General features: G+C 41.5%; 1 long non-coding RNA gene across 1 annotated transcript; it reads right to left on the bottom strand.

Moving 5' to 3' along the window:
• Positions 1 to 5,484: 5,484 nt before the first annotated feature.
• Positions 5,485 to 21,290, bottom strand: LOC133065081 (uncharacterized). The gene is made up of 3 exons (XR_009694830.1): positions 21,224 to 21,290; positions 12,471 to 12,520; positions 5,485 to 5,608 (listed from the first exon to the last, which is right to left on the bottom strand). It is a non-coding gene; the product is annotated as an uncharacterized LOC133065081 (long non-coding RNA).
• Between the last annotated feature and the right edge of the window lie 25 nt (positions 21,291 to 21,315).

Raw genomic sequence — 21,315 nt, 5'->3', positions numbered from 1 at the left:
CTGGTGTCTGGGGCATTCCCTCTTCCAATGCCCTAAAGGGTGTGTTTATAGCCATCCTCCCTCCAGTGCCCCTTTTGTCCACACAGGGTACACTGGTCCTATCCAGGTACCCATGGGACTAATGGTCTGCAAGGATCAAATTGGTCCAGAAAAACCAGTTGTCCCCTTTGAGTGATCAAAACCACTGCCATCATCTGGGCCTTTTGCATATTTCTCTGGGTGTGTTCAGTCTTTTCAGCCATATCCCTATTATTGAAAAACAACTAGGCCAATTGGAAGAAATCATTCATCAGGAGTCTGAGGATCAGTAGTTGTTTTCTGAATTTTGTGCCTAATGTCTGGGGCACAGTGGGCTATGAAATTCATAGCCAAAAGGTTTTGAACCTCAGGGAGGAGGAAACCTCATGTGTATGGGATCCTGACCCTGTAGGCTGGGTCAGTTAATACGTCCTCTGCGTCCTTCCTAAAGTTACACCTCTGAGCTACACATGCCTTAAATTCCTTTTGGGTTCCATTGCCAAGATACAAAATTTGAACATCTCACTCCATTTAAATATCCTAACTCGCATTATGGCCAAATCAGATTACATAAGCTAGTAAGTTTTTTCTGTTTTAATTCCTGTTGTCTTAATTTTTCCCAATTCCATCCCAGAGTATATGGCCCAGAGGGGACAGGATTGATAGAGCCTGACCCGTTTCAGACCCGAACCTGAGGTGATGTTGCTAACTCCTGTGCTATCTATAGGTTTCATTCTGCTGTCAAAATTCACCATTTCCTTCCCTGGCAGTCTAGTAGTCAGGACTCTGTACTTCCAATGTAGTGGGTGCAGCTTCAGTCCCTGGTTGGGGCAGTAAGATCCTGCAAGCTGTGTGGTGTGGCAAAAAAGAAAAAATCCACCAGGCACTTATGATTTTAGATGTTATCCCTTCCAAGGTAGTCTCCCAACCAGATGTTAGTGCCCAAAAAGTTGTTGCAAAGGAATGGTACAGAAGGTATCACACAGTGTGGATGATCAGCAGGAGTTGACCTAGTTGCAAGTTGGAAATAAAGGGTCAGCACTTGTCAACAGAGGGCTTCCCAGGTGGCGCTAGTGGTAAAGAACCCACCTGCCAAAACAGGAGACATAAGAGACGTGGGTTCGATCCCTAGGTCCGGAAGATTGCCTGGAGGTGGGCATGGCAACCCACTCCAGTACTCTTGCCTGGAGAATCCCATGGGCAGAGGAGCCTGGGCTATAGTCCATGGGGTCGCAAAGAGTCAGACATAACTGAAGCAACTTAGCACACATGCACTTGTCAACAGGAAGTACATCTTGGTAGCCACACCAGTTTTCTGGGGTTAAGAAAAGAAGGAAATGGAATAGGAATGAACACAGAAGAAAAAGTTCAGAGTCAGAAGAACAGTATAAATTATCAAAACCTCTGCAACATTTCTGTCCTAGACCTGCTGTTGGATGTGCATAAGCACAGCCATTCCACACCATCTTTCTATAGTAAACCATGTCAATTGCCATCATTCCTCTAGTCTGGACCTAGGTTCTGCATCAGAGCCCCAAAGCATTCTGGGTTGACCAGTCTGATAAAAATGGGTACACATCAGCGGAGCATCCTCCCTGGTACATCTGGCTTGTGGTGTCCCACAAGCCCATCTAGGACCAACCCCTAATTCTCAACCTTTTCTTACCTTATCACTGTCCCTTCATGGCTCGCCAGCTGAAAACCTACAAGTTAGATTGGGACTTGAACCCACGGTCTTTTTCCTTTTAGTTACTTATTTATTTTTATTTTGACTGTGCTGGGTCTTCATCGCTGTGCATGGGCTTTCTCTGGTTTCAGCAAGTAGGGGCAACTCTTCATTGCAGTGTGCGGGCTTCTCATTGTGGTGGCTTCTCGTTTCGGAGCACAGGCTCTAGGGTGCTCAGGCTTCAGCTGTTGCAGTTCAAGGGTTCTAGAACGCAGGCCCAGTAGTTGTGGTGCACTGGCTTAACTGCCTTGCAGCATGTGGAGTCTTTTTGGACCAGAGATTGAACCCATGGCCCCTGCATTGGCAGGCAGGTTCTGAACCACTGGACCACCAGAAAAGTTCCCCATGGTCCTTTAATTGAGATCACACACTCTAATGAAGTTCAGGGTCTTGATGTCTTGTCACAGGACAAATTCAGTGAGACACAACCTGATATGTAAGAAGTGGAGTTATTCAGAAAGAAACAGACTCCACAGACAAGGTGTGGACCATCTCAGAAGGCAAAATACAGCAAGATTGGTTTTTATGGGTTGGATAATTTCATAGGCTAATGAGTGAGAGGATTATTCCAACTATTTCAGGGAAGGGGGGGATTTCTAGGACTTGGGCCCACTTTGGGTCCTCTTACAGTTGGCCTCAGAACAGTCGTGGTACCTGTGGATGTGTCGCTTGACATCCTAATGTATTACAATGACTGTATAATGAGGATCAAGGTCCGTTGGAAGTCAAATCTTCTGCCATCTTGGACCTAGCTGGTTCTAACCAGTTTTTCTCATGTCCTATGGCTATGTCAGGGCTTCCCTGGTGGCTCAATGGTAAAGAATCCACCTGCCAATGCAGGAGACGTGGATCCAATCTTTGGGTCGGGGAGATCCCCTGGAGAAGGAAATGGCAACCCACTCTGGTATTCTTGCCTGGGAAATCCCCTGGACAGAGGAGCCTGATAGCCTACAGTCCATGGGGTTACAAAAGTGTCAGACAGGACTTAGCGACTAAACAACAACAGCAACATGGCTATGTCATTCTTTTAAAGGTTGTGCCCTGCCCCCTTCCCTCCTGTTTCAATATGATGTGGGCTTATTAAGCCAAGACCATTCATATCTCCTGACTCATTTCATTTATGCAAGCACAAAGCACATCCATTAATAATCCTTCTAATAATACCTAAGCTTGCCTGAATATTTGCAATGTTTTAGGCACTGTTTTATGACCTTTGCATATATTATACTATTTAATTTTCACAATAATCCTATGAAGTAAGTGCCATTATTACCTCCATCTTACAGATAGGGAAAACAAGGCATAGGAGGCCTAAGGAACATGTCCAGGGTCAGGGAGCTAGTAAGGGCAGGGCAGAGATTGAAGCCAGACAGACTGGCTCCCGAGCCCGTGCTCTGCTATTAACTACAATTTACTGAGCACTTCTTTGGTGTCAGACACTGGGTTCAGTCTCTTGGACTGCAAGGAGATCCAACCAGTCCATCCTAAAGGAAATCAGTCTTGAATATTCACTGGAAGGACTGACGCTGAAGCTGAAACTCCAATACTTTGGCCACCTCATGTGAAGAACTGACTCACTGGAAAAGACCCTGATGCTGGGAAAGATTGAAGGCAGGAGGAGAAGGGGATGACAGAGGATGAGATGGTTGGATGGCATTACCAACTCGATGGACATGAGTTTGAGTAAGTTCCGGAAGTTGGTGATGGACAGGGAAGCCTGGCATGCTGCAGTCCATGGGGTCACAAAGAGTTGGACATGACTGAGCAACTAAACAGAACCGAACTGGGTTCAGAACCATCTTCTTTGATCCCAACAGTTCTGTGGGGTACGTATTATGCTGAAAGATGAAAGAATCGAGACTCAGCTCTTGCCTGAAGTCACTTACCAGCAAGATAAGCTAGATGGGCCTGACATGGAAGCCTTGCCTCTAGCCCTCCACTTCATGTGGCCTGAATATTTAATAAACAGATAATTGAGGAACCCAGACTACACCCAGGCAAAGTAACTTAAAACTATAAAGGAATGAGAGAGAACAGTTGGGCAGAGAAGGCCATTGTGGTAGAAACCACAGAGTTGGTAGCTAGAGCTCTAACAGTGTTCCACGTCTAGAAGGAACCCACAGAGATTATGAACACCCTTTCCACCACCCATCAAACCTCCAACGTAACTAATTTACCTGAAGAAATCAAGGACTCAATATCATCCCAGAGCAATTTCTAAGTAAGGATTATGCCAGGCATCCCTTGTGATCTGGAACTCATAATGGCACCAGGACAGCCACTACAGTTGTGAAAACATTGAAATATTTCTGTATCAGTGAAACCTGCTCTCCTAAGCTCTCTGGTTGTTTACCACACCCTAGCTTCTCTCCCTAGAGAAATTGACACCCAGACCATGATCCTGCTTTTACAGTAGGCCAGTTTAGAACGTGTCCATCCATCTCATATCCCCTGAATTTTTCCCATCTTGGAACATACTATTTTTTGGCCAATGTACCTTCTATTTTAATTCCACTAAAGTAGATAGCACTAAGACAGGCAGCCCAGTCTCTAAAACATTCAACTAGAGAGAGCTGTGACTTTTTTCTTACTATGTAAGCAATGTGTGGTCTTCCATTTAAAATACACACACATATATGCATACACACTGGAAACTACGAAAAAAAAGACTAAGAAGGAGAGACAAAATAACACTCCAGCACCAATCAGAAACATTCAGGATTAGGTAAATGGCACTGTGCTTGGATGTAAGGGTATTTTTTAAAAGTTGAAAAAGTTGCACACTGGTTCTAGCCCAGTGAGGTGAAAGACAAATCATGTTAATAGTTGAGTAGGTAAGTGCCAGAGGTCTGCCCAGGGGACTCAGGAAGCTGAGTAGAGGGACCCCTGACTCTAGGCAAAGCACTATCCTTGCTTTTAGACTGGAGTCACCTTTATGGCCATAGTGAAAGCGTAGCCTTGGGGAAGCAGGCTGAGGGGCATGTTCAGCCTTTTTGCAAGGGCCATAGAGCAGACAGAAAAAAGGAGAGCTCACAGCTCACAGGCAGTAATTCATCTCAACTCATAAAAGCTGAGAACTTTGTACAGAAGACTGCACAGAAGGCTTCAGTGATTTACAGGCCCACTTTGCATATCTCCTTCGTGAACTGTTATGGGGTGAAAGGCATCTGGTTAAGGATCCTGTGGCTGGAAAATACCAATCTCAGAATTTCCAGGACTTAGGTTCTTTCTTCAAGTCTTCTCTTTCTTACCTTTGAACTGGGGGTGACTTCTGTAAAGCATTCCGGATATTGGAGGAGTATGTGTGGCAGCCCAACTATTGCAGAGAAGAGTCTATCCTCACTCTATGATGGATCGGTTCCTTTGACTTTAACATTTGCTTTTTGTTGCTTTTGTTACTATAATCATACATAATAGCCTGCCTTTTCATACTATTCATGAAGGGAACCCTGCCCCTCTGCCTGGCTATTTAACTAAGTTTGCCTTTGTTCAGTTCACTGGGAGATGATCTGACCCTGCCCACCTGTGAACGACTATAAGAATGAAGAGATGAACACATCCTCTCCCTGAGGCTGGCCATTCCAGGAGGTGTTGGCAAGATAATGGCTTCTACTTTACTTCCTCAACTCCTCCCCCTCTCTGTTCTATAAAAGAAACTGGCATCCAGACCCCCACAAGATGGTTACCTTGAAACGTTAGTCTGCCATCTTTTTGGTCAGTTGACTAAAGCCATACTACTTGCCTCAACAGCTCATCTCTCGGATTTATTGACTTGTTGAGTGGTGAGCAGAGCGAGCTTGGACTTGGGTAACATGAGGAGATGCAATTCAGTTTTCTTCTCATTTCAAAAGGAAGCAAGGGAACCTTTTTTGACAGGATAGGAAAGTAGGTAGGGAGTCAGAGTCTGGAGAAAAGGGAACTAAATTTGTAGACAGTTAACCATGTGTGAGGAACTACATTAGAAACTTCCCCTATATCTACTCATATAATCCTAATATTCCTGTGATGTCAATATATTATTATGCCTATTATAAAAGAAAAAACAAACTCACAACGTTAGCTTGTCCATGACCACCAGCTAGTAATGGCAGTGCCAGGACTAAACATAGGTCAGTCTCCATCCAAAATTCATGTTCTTTCACAAAGTGTGCCAACCACAGCTGTGTGAGGTCAGTTGGAAGAGAGGTCATTTGTCAGAATGCAGTGGTTGTGTTAGAAGAAGCACACTGACTGAAACCACCCACCCTGGTCAGGCACCATAATAACCGTTTGTGTCAATTATTTTACTATAGGAGGTCCTGGTAAGGAACACAGAACTAACAAGTCACCACCAACTGGGAAAGTTCAGGAAAGGTCAAAAGGAGACACCATGTGTCCTACCACCTCCCAGAATTCTTTTTGCTGGCATCCATCTTGGCTGAGCAATGCGTGCACCACCCAGAAGCACCCCTGAGTCAGAATAATTGGCCAAAGACAACCTGGAAACTAATCCCATTATCATAAAACTTGAGACTGCAAGATATGTGGCAGAGCAGTTCTCCTGGGTTCTGTTAGCCTACTGCTCTAACGAGCCCTTCCCAATAAAGTCTCTTGCTTTGTCAGCACATGTGTCTCCTCTGACAATTCTTTCCCAAGTATTAGACAAGAGCCCTCTCTTAGGCCCTGGAAGGGGGCTTCTTTCCTGCAACAGTTGGAAGGGAGCAAGTGGAACAAGGATGGCTGACAAGCTTATGGAACATTTAAGGACATGATCCTCCATGAAGGTTGTATTAGTACTTTATTAGCCTGCCTGCCCTCCTGACTTCTTCCTTTTCTTCTCATCTTTTTCCTCCTTTTTCTTCTTTTTGGCCTGCCAAAAAGAACTCTTACTAAATGTTACCATTTACAAAAGTTTTGTATGATTTTCTAAACGAGAGAGATGATTTTTAATCACTTTAACCAAAGTGGTTAAAAATTCTGTTTCTGACAGGAGTACTAAAAATTGTTATGGAAAATATTGTTTTCCATTTTTTTTCCAGACTTCAGTTCAGTTCAGTCACTCAGTTGTGTCTGACTCTTTGTGACCCCATGAACCATAGCACACCAGGCCTCCCTGTCCATCCCCAACTCCCAGAGTCCACTCAAACCCATGTCCATTGAGTTGGTGATGCCATTCAACCATCTCATCTTCTGTCGTCCCCTTCTCCTGCCCTCAATCTTTACCAGCATCAGGGTCTTTTCAAATGAGTCAGCTCTTCGCATGAGGTGGCCAAAGTATTGGAGCTTCAGCTTCAATATCAGTCCTATCAATGAACACCCAGGACTGATCTCCTTTAGGATGGACTGGTGAGATTTCCTTGCAGTCAAAGGGATTCTCCAACACCACAGTTCAAAAGCATCAATTCTTCGATGCTCAGCTTTCTTTATAGTCCACTCTCACATCCATACATGACCACTGAAAAAGCCATAGTCTTGACTAGATGGATCTTTGTTGACAAAGTAATGTCTCTGCTTTTTAATACGCTATCTAGGTTGGTATAACTTTCCTTCCAAGGAGTAAGCATCTTTTAATTTCATGGCTGCAGTCACCATCTGCAGTGATTTTGCAGCCCAGGAAAATAAAGTCAGCCACTGTTTCCACTGTTTCCCCATCTATTTGCCATGAAGTGATGGGACTGGATGCCATGATCTTAGTTTTCTGAATATTGAGCTTTAAGCCAACTTTTCCACTCTCCTCTTTCACCCTCATCAAGAGGCTCTTTAGTTCTTCTTCACTTTCTGCCATAAGGGTGATGTCATCTGCATATCTGAGGTTATTGATATTTCTCCCAGCAATCTTGATTCCAGCTTGTGCTTCATCCAGCCTGGCATTTCTCATAATGTACTCTGCATATAAGTTAAATAAGCAGGGTGACAATACAGCCTTGACATACTCCTTTTCCTATTTGGAACCAGTCTGTCGGTCCATGCCCAGTTCTAACTGTTGCTTCCTGACCTGCATACAGGTTTCTCAAGAGGCAGGTCAGGTGGTCTGGTATTCCCATCGCCTTCAGAATTTTCCACAGTTTATTGTGATCCACACAGTCAAAGGCCTTGGCATAGTCAATAAAGCAGAAATTTATGTTTTTCTGGAACTCTCTTGCTTTTTCAATGCTCCAGTCGATGTTGGCAATTTGATCTCTGGTTCCTCTGCCTTTTCTAAAACCAGCTTGAACATCTGGAAGTTCACGGTTCACGTATTGCTCAAGCGTGGCTTGGAGAATTTTAAGCATTACTTCACTAGCGTGTGAGATGAGTGCAACTGTGTGGTCGTTTGAGCATTCTTTGGCATTGCCTTTCTTTGGGATTGGAATGAAAACTGACCTTTTCCAGTCCTGTGGCCACTGCTGAGTTTTCCAAATTTGCTGGCATATTGAGTGCAGCACTTTCACAGCATCATCTTTCAGGATTTGAAATAGCTCAACTGGAATTCTATCACCTCCACTAGCTTTGTTCGTAGGGATGCTTTCTAAGGCCCACTTGACTTCACATTCCAGGATGTCTGGCTCTAGGTGAGTGATCACACCATCATGATTATCTGGGTCATGAGGATCTTTTTTGTACAGTTCTTCTGTGTATTCTTGCTACCTCTTCTTAATATCTTCTGCTTCTGTTAGGTCCCTACCATTTCTGTCCTTTATCAATCCCAACTTTGCATGAAATGTTCCCTTGGTATCTCTAATTTTCTTGAAGAGATCTCTAGTCTTTCCCATTCTACTGTTTTCCTCTATTTCTTTGCATTTCCAGACTTCAGTGCTTATTGCCAATTCATTGTGTTCTTGTTTATTATCCCCTTATAATTAATTACAAACAAATCAAAATGTATTTTATCATGAAAAAAATTCTACATACTTTCTACTTGTCCTCATTTTATTACATTCAAAATTAAAGGTGGTGGTAATAATGAGGGAGATGATTAGCTGCAGACAGCAACATAACTAACAAGTAGCACTTACTATGTGCCAGGCACCGTTCTAAATGCTTTATGCTTCATAACTCATTTAATCCCCACCATAATCCCATAAAGCAGTATACTGATATTATCCTCATTTTGCAGAAGATGAAACTGAGGCACAGAGTGGTTAATAACTTCTTGATGATCACACAGCTAGTAAATGGCAAATCTAATTTTCAAATCCATTTTCTTTCTTAAAAAACTAGAAAAATAGCTTTTGAATTTTAGGGAGAAAAAAAGATGTCAGCAACACAATCTTTAGTTTCTGAGACTAATAGCCAACATATACTAGCACTCTTCTGAGTATTTTACATCTATTGTCCAATCCTCTATCAGTCCTATTATTATCCCTATTTTACAGATGAGAAAACTGAGGTACAAAGATATTAAATAACTTGCCCTAGGTGCACAACTAGTAAGTGGCAGAGTTAAAACAGCAAATGAAAAGGGCAAAAAATATGAGAAAAGCCATTAAAAACTTTATAGAGCCATTTGGGTCTCTGTGACTGAGGACAATATGACCCAAATTCTTGTCACCATTTCTCACTCAGGAGTACACTTTCAGTGGGATTATATGAGACCATGTATGTGAAAATTTTGAAATTGTAAAGCATTAAAGAATTTAAACAATCTTTCGTTTGATTAAAAAGACTGATGCAAAAAAGAGTGCACTTTCAGAGAAGGCTGCTCTTCACCACAGGACATGCCTGGGTGACAAAAAGATTTTCATCAGTACATTTCGTTCCTGCCTGACTCTTCCCCATCACTGATGGCATTTACACAGCCTCTCACCTAATCACCAAAATGGAATGTGAAGATGAAAATGCACTCAAAAGATTTCCCCAAGGTCACCACATTTATAAACTTTCCCTCCAGTTCTCTTCCTGGAACATTCAAGATCAGTCATAAATTGGGATTTCTCTTTCACTACCCGTGGCCTGAGTCCTAAGATAACAAATAGGGACAGCTTAGCTACTTCACTGTCTGTCTTTTTTCATCCACTTGTGACAGGGGCTAAAACACAGGCTGCCAAGAGCACAGACATGCTGGGAGGGGTAGGAACTTTGCTGTGACCAAAGAGGGAAGCCACACCAGCTTGAGCAAGGTTGTGTTAGGGCAAAGCTGGAGTTTAACAAATGATGAGACAGGGCACTTACACAGAATGAAAATGCAAGGTTGCAAGTTCTGCCTGAGGGAGCTGGAAAGGGGAACTGTGTGATGAATGCTGGTAGGCAAGGGGGGGTGTGGGAGAGGTTCAGAAAAGGCAGTATTGGCTGCGGCATAATTTGCTGCTTAGCTTCTGCTTTCAGCATCTGCTGTGACCAGATGGTGTGCAGTGATCTCTCTGGCTAACTGAGCCAAGGAAGGAGGAAAACCTCAACAGTATTTGTAAACTGTAGACTGTGTCTGAGAGGAGCAAATTACCCTGTAGCAATTAGCGATTTCTCTCTATTTCAATATTTTACTCTTTTTCTCTCTCAGAAGTCTTATCATTTTTTAAAACTTTTTTACATTTATATCTTATTATTTTTGAAATTGAAGTGTTATTGCCTTACAGTTTTACATTAGTTCCAGGTGGATAATTTTATACATAAAAGATCACCATCATAAATCTAGTCACCAAACAAAGTTATTATAATACTATTGACTATATTCCTTATGTCCTACATTACATCTCTATGACTAAATAAATTATTTTGACTAGAAGTTGGTACCTGTTAATCTGCCTCATCTATTTCACTCATCTCTCCCTACCCACACCCCCAGCCCTGGCAACCATCAAGTTGCTGTGTATATGAGCCCGTTTCTGTTTCGTTGTTTGTTCATCCTGAAATCCTATCTTTGGTCCCTAAGTGGTCTATATTGATATCCTGGTCAAAGTTTGACCTGGGATATTTCCTGAATTCTTGAGGCTCCCCCACCTCCCCTCTGCTCTCAAATCTAGCTACCTGGAAAGGTTTTCTAATAAATGGCTGGCTTTTCATATATTCAGTGATTCTCCAACTTAAAGAACAATTCCAGTAAAAGGGAGAAAAACTTTCATGAATTTCCTTCTCCTCATGTTGTCTGGAAATATTTTTAACAACAATTACATTATTTAAATAATACAAATTATTATAAAAGTATAAATTGCTAAATGTACTTATGTTTATAGCTTTTTTAAACAGTTATCAAATCACACAGTTATAAAGTAAACACCAACAAAGCTAATAAAGGAAAGTTAATAAAATCAAAATAACATCTGTCAACTAGTAAAAAGGTGCAAAATGTGAGAGGTGCGAGTTAAGTTTTATCTGGGGTAAAATGAGGACTGCAGCCCAGGAGACAGCACCTCAGAGAGCTCTGAGAAACTGCTCCAAAGAGGCAGCCGGGGGAAGGTCAATATCAATATAGGTGGTGAAGGGGGAGGTTCAGTGCAATCAAGCATATATTTTACAAAAAGGTTTTTTTGCTAGTCAGGAGGAACAGAAGTCACTATGAAGGGATTTAGTGCTTTTCTAGATATGAAGAAATGCAAGGATTCTGAAATCATGATCATGAAACTGATCAGGAAATCAGTTCCTGAAAATATCTAACCATCTAAAGACCTGTTCCACCAGTTTTCCCAAAGCACAAAGTGCCTCATTCTCCACCCTGATCCCCCTTCAGGGCATGCCGAAGGTCAACAGCTGCAGCAGCATAGGATTCAATCCCCCAGAGGCAGATGGCAAATGTCCTTGGCAAGTGCCAATTTGTAGTTGACATATCATTACTTAACATGACAGGTAATATTTGGGTGAAATAAAGTCACCTGCAACAAGAATGCAGTAGTGACAGGTACATAACAAACACTTTTGCACTGGGCATCCAGAACCACTATTTGCAAAGCTACTCTTATTCTCCCACAAATTTCATTTTTCTTGATTTCTTCATTCCGTGGGTTGTCATGTGGCTGTCAGTTGGTACTGAGACATTGTTTTCACATTGTTTGCCTCTGTTGATGTTTCATTAGGTCATAACAACTTGGTACTTTGGTACCAACAAGAGCAAGCACAAACCAAAGTATGCTATGAGAGGATCAAGCAGAAGATCTAAAACTTTCTAGTCCAACGTGGCAGCCATTAGCCATATGTGGCTACTGAGCACTTGAAATGTGGCTAGTCCGAACTGAGCTATGTGTAGATGTAAATACATTTGTATCATATTTGCAAAAAGAAAGCAAAGTATCTTATTAAAATGTTTAAACTGACTCCATGTTAAAATCAATTATTTTGGATAAATATTATCAATTATTAGGCTAAATAAAATATATTATCGAGATTAATTCCACTCGTTTTTTTTTTTGCCATATATATATATATACACACACACGTGTAATTATATATATATTTTTTTCTACTAAAAAATTAAAAATTACATATGTGGCTCAAACTCTATCTACTAGACTGCACCTTTCTGGAATAATTGTGTGTGTGTGTGTGAAAGAAAGAATGTGTACAACAAACTGAAAATACCATATCAAAGAATTCTCACAGAAAACACACGGATAATGAAGAAGTTTCCAGTTTAAACCACTGCTCTACCATTTAACCCTTGCATTCTTTCTCAGCAGCCAAGGTTACAGAACCAGCATGGGCGTTCCCCGTGGCTCTCACTCTAGTAGCTTACTGGAAATAACATCTCTGTTGTTTTCCTGTTGGTTTCTTTTAAAAAAATATTTGGGGGAAGGATCCAGGTACTTCCATCCCTTCCAGAAAATATGTACCCCCTCACCTGGTTATTTCACTACCATCTGATCCAAGATTGTTCTCCACTGAGGAAACCTGAGGTAGATAAAGAACAACAGAAAAAAAATGAGACTGTATTCTTTGAGGAAGCAGATGCAACTACTTCCCAAGGTACACAAGAACTGCTGCAATTCAGGGACTGTATCAGTTTTAAAAGTGGGTCTAATATAATATTTATGTACAGCAGAAACTAATATGACATTGTAAAATAACTATGCTCCAATAAAAATTAACTTTAAAAAAGTAAAATAGTATTTAGCTGGGAATTCCCTGGTGGTCCAATGGTTAGGACTAAACACATTCACTGCTGAGAGCCTAGGTTGGCTCCCTGGTTGAGGACCTAAGATCCCACAAGCTGTGCAGTGCTGCCAATAAGTAAATAAAATAATAGTCAAATATTCAGTTACTTTATTTAGCAAATATTTGCTAAATACCTGATACACATCTCCACAGTAGGAATGATTTTTTTTTTTTTTTTTAAGTAGGAATGATTAAAATACAAAGATAAAGAAGTCAGGGATTTGCTTTCAGGAGCTGGTCATCCAATAGAGGTAATAAAACACATCAAAATTTCTTCCTTTTTAAGTAGCAAATATTGATTGAGTAAATCTATGCTCTAGAATTGTCTAGGGGCTTCTCAGGTGGTACTAGTGGTAAAGAATTTGCCTGCCGATGCAGGAGACATAAGAGACGCGGGTTCGATCCCTGGGTTGGGAAGATCCCCGAGAGGAGGGCAGGGCAACCCACTCCAGTACTCTTGCCTGGGGAATCCCACGGACAGAGGGGCCTGGTGGGCTACAGTCCATGGGGTCACAAAGAGTCGGACACGACTGAGCAACTTAGCACATAGCATAGAACTGTCTAAGAGAATTCTATACTTACCTTATTTAACCATCACAACCCTATGAGATTGCCCCATTTTACAAATAAGAAAACTGAGGCCCAAAGTGATGAAAATACTTATTAAGCAGCACTCAGGGTTCAAATACAGTCACCTCCAAAATACAAGTTTTTTAGTCACTATTCTATCTTTCGTCTCTTTTCAGAAGAAAAAAAAAAGAAACTAATATTAGTATTTTCTTCTTAGAGAAAAATTAGAATTATACAGAAAAATAGAAAAAATAGAAAAGATACTCTCAAAGTCCTACCACCTAACACAACAGGTGTTAAATATGAAAGTACTACTCTTTAAAAAGTGTGTATTTATTTATTTGGCTGCACCAGTCTTAGTTGGAGCACCCTTCGATCTTTTTTTTTCTTAATATGGTTGTGTTACTGTAACTGGAATTTTTTTCCATTTATTTTTATTAGTTGGAGGCTAATTACTTTATAATATTGTAGTGGTTTTTGCCATACCACCCTTCGATCTTTGTTGCTGCAGTTAGAATATTCAGCTGCAGCGTGTGGGATCTAGTTCCCTGACTGGGGATTGAAACCTGGCCCTGTGCATTGGGAGTTCAGAGTCTCACCTACTGGACCACCAGAGAAGTATCCACAAATATTACTTTTTAATTTGAGCTATAATAATATATTATTAGAAGGATATAGATAAAGGGCTACAAGAGTTCAGAGGAAGTAAAGAGAATTTCTGCTAGATCTTGAAGGACAAAGTAAGGTGTGGATATTGGGGCATTCCAGGCAAAAAGAACTACAAGAACAGGAGTGTGGCCTGAAGGAGGTCCAAGGGTTATTGGGGAAACAGCAAGAAGTAGTTTGGCTGGAAAACCACCTTGAGCAATGTAGCTAGAAAACTAAAGGCCAAAAAATAAAAAGGCTAGAATTCCACTACCTATCATCTTATCAGTACTGGTAATACTGCACTAATTACCATTTATCCCTGTGTCAATTTCCTTTATTAGCCTGAGAATTCCAGTCTATATCCCTCTTCATTCATTGAGCATTTATTGTGTGCCAAATACTGTGCTGAGCACTGGGGATAACAAGAAAACAAGGTATATCTTTGCCTCCAAAGGAAATTCACGGTGTAGTGGGAAAGAAACTAGATAGTTCTATTGTGAATATAAACAGTGTGGTTTCCGTCAGTTGCTACCAAGTCTGGCTAAAGTAGACTATTGCCAACATACCTGGCCATGGTCTCCTTTCCTCTGTACCCTACTTGTACCTTGTAGAAGCCTGGTCATAGGGAAGGACAATGAGGTGCTTACAAAATAGAATCAGTGATCAAATCAGGAGTCTAGCAGAACGGGCCAGATAGAAGTAAATGGCAAGTAAGAGAATGACTGAAAAATACCTATGGGATTTGAAAACTGACACTGGAGAGCATGGTGAGAAAAATTTCTGTGGGAGGGCCGGCACTCTGCAGAATGTAGACTGGTTGGAGTTGAGTAACAAAGGAATTGGTAATGTTGTAAATGAAGACTGTAATTGGACCAGGACCTTTTTTCAGATGGTCTTTTGGGGGTCTAACTTAAGGGACTTTACTTTCATCACCAGACACATCCAAAACTGAACATCATTTCTGTTTTGGCTGAGCTGCTTCATTCTTTCTGGAGCTCTTAGTAATTATCCTCCACTCTTCCTCACTAGCAAACTGGATACCTTTTGACCTGAGGGGGCTCATCATCCAATGTCATATCTTTTTGCTTTTTCATACTGTTCATGGGTTTTTCCAGGCAAGAATACTGAACTAGATTCCCATTTCCCTCTCCAGTGGACCGTGTTTAGTCAGAACTCTTCACTATGACCCATCCGTCTGAGTGACCTTGCATGGCGTGGTTCACAGCTTCATTGAGATATGCATGCCCTTTCGCCATGACAAGGCTGTGATCCATGAAGGGAAAGTAAATTCTGATGCTATAAAGAACTACACTGTATAGGAACCTGGATTGTTAGGCCTATGCATCAAGATAAATTTGATGTAGTCAAGCAGGAGATGGCAAGACTGAACATCAGCATCTTAAGAATCAGTGAACTAAACTGGAGGGGAATGGGAGAATTTAATTCAGATGACAATTATATCAACTACGGTAGACAAGAATCCTTCAGAATAAATGCAGTAGCCCTCATAGTCAACAAAAGAGTCTGAAATGCAGTACTTGGGTTCAATCTCAAAAAGAACAGAATGATCTGGGTTCATTTAATACAAAACTATACCCCAGCCACTGATGCCAAAGAAGCTGAAGTTGACCAGTTCTGTGAAGACCTACAAGACTTGCTTGCTGCTGCTGCTGCTGCTGCTGCTAAGTCGCTTCAGTCGTGTCCAACTGTGTGTGACACCATAGACGGCAGCTCACGAGGCTCCCCTGTCCCTGGGATTCTCCAGGCAAGAACACTGGAGTGGGTTGCCATTTCCTTCTCCAGTGCATGAGAGTGAAAAGTGAAAGTGAAGTAGCTAAGTCGTGTCCGACTCTTAGCGACCCCATGCACTGTAGCCCTCCAGGCTCCTCCATCCATGGGATTTTCAAGGCAAGAGTACTGGAGTGGGCTGTCATTGCCTTCTCCCACAAGACCTGCTTGAACTAACATCAAAAAAGATGTACTTTTCGTCATAGGGGATTGGAATGCAAAAGTAAGAAGAGATACCTGGAGTAACAGGCAAGTTTGGCCTTGGAGTACAAAATGAAGCAGGGCAAAGACTAACAGAATTTTGTCAAGAGATCACACTAGTCACACTTTACACATAGACATCACCAAATGGTCAATATTGAAATTAGATTGACTATATTCTTTGCAGCCAAAGATGGAAAGCTCTACACAGTCAGTAAAAACAAGACCCAGAGTTGACTGTGACTCAGATCTTGTACTTTTTGCATAATCCAAGCTTAAATTTAAGAAAATGGAGGAAACCACTAGGCCATTCAGGTATGACCTAAATCAAATTCTTTATGATTATACAGTAGAAGTGATGAATAGATTCAAGGAATTAGATCTGGTAGACAGAGTGCCTGAAGAACTGTGGATGGAGGTTCGTAAACTGCACAAGAAGGGTGCCAAAACCATTCCCAAGATAAAGAAATGCAAGCAGGCAAAGTGGTTGTCTGAGGAGGTTTTACAAATAGCTGAGAAGAGAAGCAAAAGTCAGAGGAGAAAAGGAAAGATATACCCAACTGAATGCAGAATTCCAAAGAACAGGAAGGAGAAATAAGAAGGCCTTCCTCAATAAACAATGCAAAGAAATAGAGGAAAACAATAGAAGGGGAAAGACTAGAGATCTCTTCAAGAAAATTGGAGATATCAAGGGAACATCTCCTGCAAGGATGGGAATGATAAAGGACAGAAATAGTAAGGACCTAACAAAAGCAGAAGAGATTAAAAAGACATGGCAAGAATACACAGGCAAACTATACAAAAAAGGTCTTAATGACCCAGATAACCACAATTGTGTGGTCACTCACCTAGAGCCTGACATCCTGGAGTGTGAAGTCAAGTGGGCCCTAAGAAGCATTCAGTTCAGTTCAGTTACTCAGCCATGTCTGACTCTTTTCAACCCCATGGACTGCAGCATGCCAGGCTTCCCTGTCCATCACCAACTCCCTGAGCTTGCTAAACTCATGTCCATCGAGTCGGTGAATGTCCATCGATTCGGTGAATGTCCATCAAGTCGGTGATGCCATCCAACCATCTCATTCGCTATCGTCCCCTTCTCCTCCTGCCTTCAATCTTTCCCAGCATCAGGGTCTTTTCCAATGAATCAGTTCTTCACATCAGGTGGCCAAAGTATTCGAGTTTCAGCTTCAGCATCAGTCCTTCCGATGAATATTCAGGACTGATTTCCTTTAGGATTGACTGGTTTCATCTCCTTGCAGTCCAAGGGACTCTTCAAGAGTCTTCTCCAACACCACAGTTCAAAAGCACTAATTCTTTGGCGCTCAGCTTTCTGTATAGTCCAACTCTCACATCAATACATGACTACTGGAAAACCATAGCTTTGACTATAGGGACCTGTGTCAGCAAAATAATGTCTCTGCTTTTTAATATGCTGTCTAAGTCTGTCATAGCTTTTCTTCCAAGCAGCAAGCATCTTTTGGTTTCATGGCTGCAGTCACACTCTACAGTGATTTTGGAGCCCCCTAAAATAAAGTCTGTCACTGTTTCCATTGTTTCCCCATCTATTTGCCATGAAGTGATGGGACCAGATGCCATGATCTTAAGTTTTTTGAATGTTGAGTTTTAAGTCAGCTTTTTCACTCTCCTCTTTCACCTTCATCAAGAGCCTCTTTAGTTCTTTTTCACTGTCTGCCATAAGGGTGGTGTCACCTGCCTATCTGAGGTTATCGAATATTTCTCCCATAATCTTGATTTCAGCCTGTGCTTCATCCAGCCCAGCATTTTGCATGATGTACTCTGCATAGAAGTTAAATAAGCAGGGTGACAATATACAGCCTTGTCGTACTCCTTTCCCAGTTTGGAAACAGTCACTTGTTCCACATCTGGTTCTACCTATTGCTTCTTGACCTGCATACAGATTTCTCAGGAGGCAGGTCAGGTGGTCTGGTATTCCCATCTCTTGAAGAATTTTCTACAGTTTGTTGTGATCCACACAGTCAAAGGCTTTGGCATAGTCAATAAAGCAGTGGATATTTTTCTGGAACTCTCTTGTTTTTTTGATGATCCAATGGATGTTGGCAATTTGATCTCTGGTTCCTCTGCCTTTTCTAAATCCAGATTGATCATCTGGAAGTTCATGGTTCACGTACTATTGAAGTTTGGCTTGGAGAATCCTGAGCATTACTTTGTGCAAAGGACAAAGTAACTTTTCCTTTGAGTATTACTAATGCATTACTAATTAGGAAGCATAACTACGAACAAAGCTAGTGGAGGTGATGGAATTCCAGCTGAGTTATTTCAAATCCTAAAAGATGATGCTGTTAAAGTGCTGCACTCAACATGTCAGCAAATATGGAACATTCAGCAATGGTCACAGGACAGGAAAAGGTTAGTTTTCATTCTAATCCCAAAGAAGAGAGATGCCAAAGAATGTTCAAACTACCATAAAATTGCACTCATTTTATATGCTGAGCAAGGTTAAGCTCAAATCCTTCAAGTCAGGCTTCAGTAGTATGTGAACTGACAACTTCCAGATGTTCAAGCTGGGTTTAGAAAAGGCAGAGAAATCAGAGATCAAATTGTCAACATGTTGCATCACGGAGAAAGAAAGGGAATTCCAGAAAAACATCTACTTCTGCTTCATTGAATCTGTAAAACCTTTGACTGTGTGGATCACAACAAACTGTAGAAAATTCTTCAAGAGATGGGAGTAACAGACCACCTTATTTGTCTGGTGAGAAACCTGTATGTGAATCAACAAGCAAGAGTTAGAACCAGATGTGGAACAACTGACTGGTTCCAAATTGGGAAAGGAATACGACAAAGTTGTATATTGTCACCCTGCTTATTTAACTTCTATGCAGAGTACATCATGAGAAATGCTGGGCTGGATAAATCACAAGCTGGAATCAAAACTGCCAACAGAAATATCAACAATGCAGATGATATGCAGATATGCAGATGATACCACTCTAACGGCAGAAAGCAAAGAGGAATTAAAGAGCATCTTGATGATGGGGAAAGACGAAAGTGAAAAAAGTTGGCTGGAAACATTAAAAAAAACTAAGATCATGGCATCTGGTCCCATCAGTTCACAGCAAATAGAAGTGGGGAATGTGGAAGCAGTGACAGATTTTATTTATTTATTTATTTATTTATTGGCCTCCAAAATCACTGCAGATGGTGACTGCAGCCATGAAATTAAAAGATGCTTGTTCTTTGGAAGGAAAGCTATGAAAAACTTACACACCATATTAGGAAGCACAGACATCACTTTGCCAACAAAGATCAGTATAGTCAAAGCATGGTTTTTCCAGTAGTCATGTACAGAGGTGAGAGCTGGACTATAAAGAATGCTGAGTGCTGAAGAATTGATGGGTTGGAACTGTGGTGCTGGAGAAGACTCTCAAGAGTCTCTTGGACTGCAAGGAGGTCAAACCAGTCAATCTGAAAGGAAATCAACCCTGCTTATTCACTGGCAGGACTGATGTTGAAGCTGAAGCTTTAACTGATTCATTGGTAAAAACCCTGATGCTGGGAAAGACTGAAGGCAAAAGGAGATGAGGGTGGCAAAGGATGAGATGGTTAGACAGCATCACTGACTCAATGGACAGGAATTTGAGCAAACTCCTGGAGGTAGTAGAGGGCAGGGAGGCTGGTGTGCTGCAGTCTATGGGGTCTCAAAGAATTAGATAGGACTTAGCAAAGGCACAAAGAGTCAGACACGACTGAGTGACTTCACTTTCACTTTCACAACTGAAGAAAACAAACTTGAAGATAAAAATACATTTTTTTCAAAGATCAATAAACATGAAGATTCTCAACATCCTGCAACAGGAAAATGCAAATCAAAAGCAAGAGAAAGTACTTCACATACACTAGGCTGGCTATAATAAAAAAGATACATAATAGCAAATGCTATCAAGTATGTGGAAATATCAGAATCTTTGGATATTTGCCAGTGGGAGTGTAAAATGGTGCAGCTAATGTGGAAAACAGTCTGGCAGTTACCCCAAAGGTTAAACATACAGTTATCTGTATCTGTCTGACACAACTACTCTTAGGCATATACCCAAGAGAAAAGAACACATTCATCCACACAAAAACTGTAGCAAGAGTATTCATTACAGCCAAACAGTGGAAACCACCCAAATATCCATCAGTAGATGAATGGATAAAAAAATATAGTATATTCATGCAATGGAATAGTGTTCATTTATAAAAAGAATAAAACACTGATACATACTACATTGTGGATGAAACTTAAAAACATTATGGTAAAAAGATTTAATAAAAAAAAAAAAACATTATGGTAATTGAATGAAGGCAGTCACAAAACACCACATATTGTATGATTCCACTCACATGAAATATTCAGATTAGGCAAAGTCATATAAAAAGAAGGTAGATCAGTTGTGCCAAGACTTAGGAAGAGGGAGGCACAGGGATCAACTGCTAATGGGTACCTGTTTTGGGGGGTAGGTATTGGGAAAAAAAAAAAACCAAGAACCAGATAGGGGTTGAAGGACTCTGAATACTCTGTGATAAAAAACACAAAAGTGTACTTTTTAGCGGAGAAAGCAATGGCACCCCACTCCAGTACTCTTGCCTGGAAAATCCCATGGACGGAGGAGCCTGGTAGGCTGCAGTCCATGGGGTCGCTAGGAGTCAGACACGACTGAAGCGATTTAGCAGCAGCAGCAGTACTTTTTAGAAGGGTGAATTTGGGGCTTCCCTCGTGGCTCAGTGGTAAAGCCTCCACCTGCCAATGCAGGAAACACAGGTTCCATCTCTGACCCTGACCCAGGAAGAGTCCCATATGTCGAGAAGCAACTAAGCCTGTGTGCCACAACTACTATGCTGTGTTCTAGCGCCCAGGAACCACAACTACTGGAGCCTGTATGCCCCAGAGACTACGCTCCTTCCACAAGAGAAGCCCCCACAGTGAGAAGCCTGTGCACCACTAGAGAAGACGTGCTCAGCAACGAAGATGCAACACAGCCAAAAATTAATAAAATAATTACAATTATTCAAAAACAAATAAAGAGTGAATTTTAAATCTCAACTTAAAAATCAAATTTAAATTTAAAACTTTTTGCGGGGGGGGGCGGAATTAAGACTCAGGACTTTCCATGCCATTGGCCCAGGTTCCATCCCTGGTCGAAGAACTAAGACTCCACAAACTTCACACCACAATGGGGAAAAAAAAAAAATTTAAGTTTCTGCGCTTACTGAGGACCCTTGCCACCTAGGGAGACAGGAGGCGCAGAGCAGCCACAATCAGAACCAAGGTCAGCCATTCTTCTAGGCCAAGGACCGTGAAC

Source organism: Dama dama, chromosome 11, assembly GCF_033118175.1.
Source record: "Dama dama isolate Ldn47 chromosome 11, ASM3311817v1, whole genome shotgun sequence".
Taxonomy (NCBI): domain Eukaryota; kingdom Metazoa; phylum Chordata; class Mammalia; order Artiodactyla; family Cervidae; genus Dama; species Dama dama.
The sequence above is the reverse complement of the archived record's forward strand: the minus strand, read 5'-3'. Positions and strand labels throughout refer to the sequence as shown.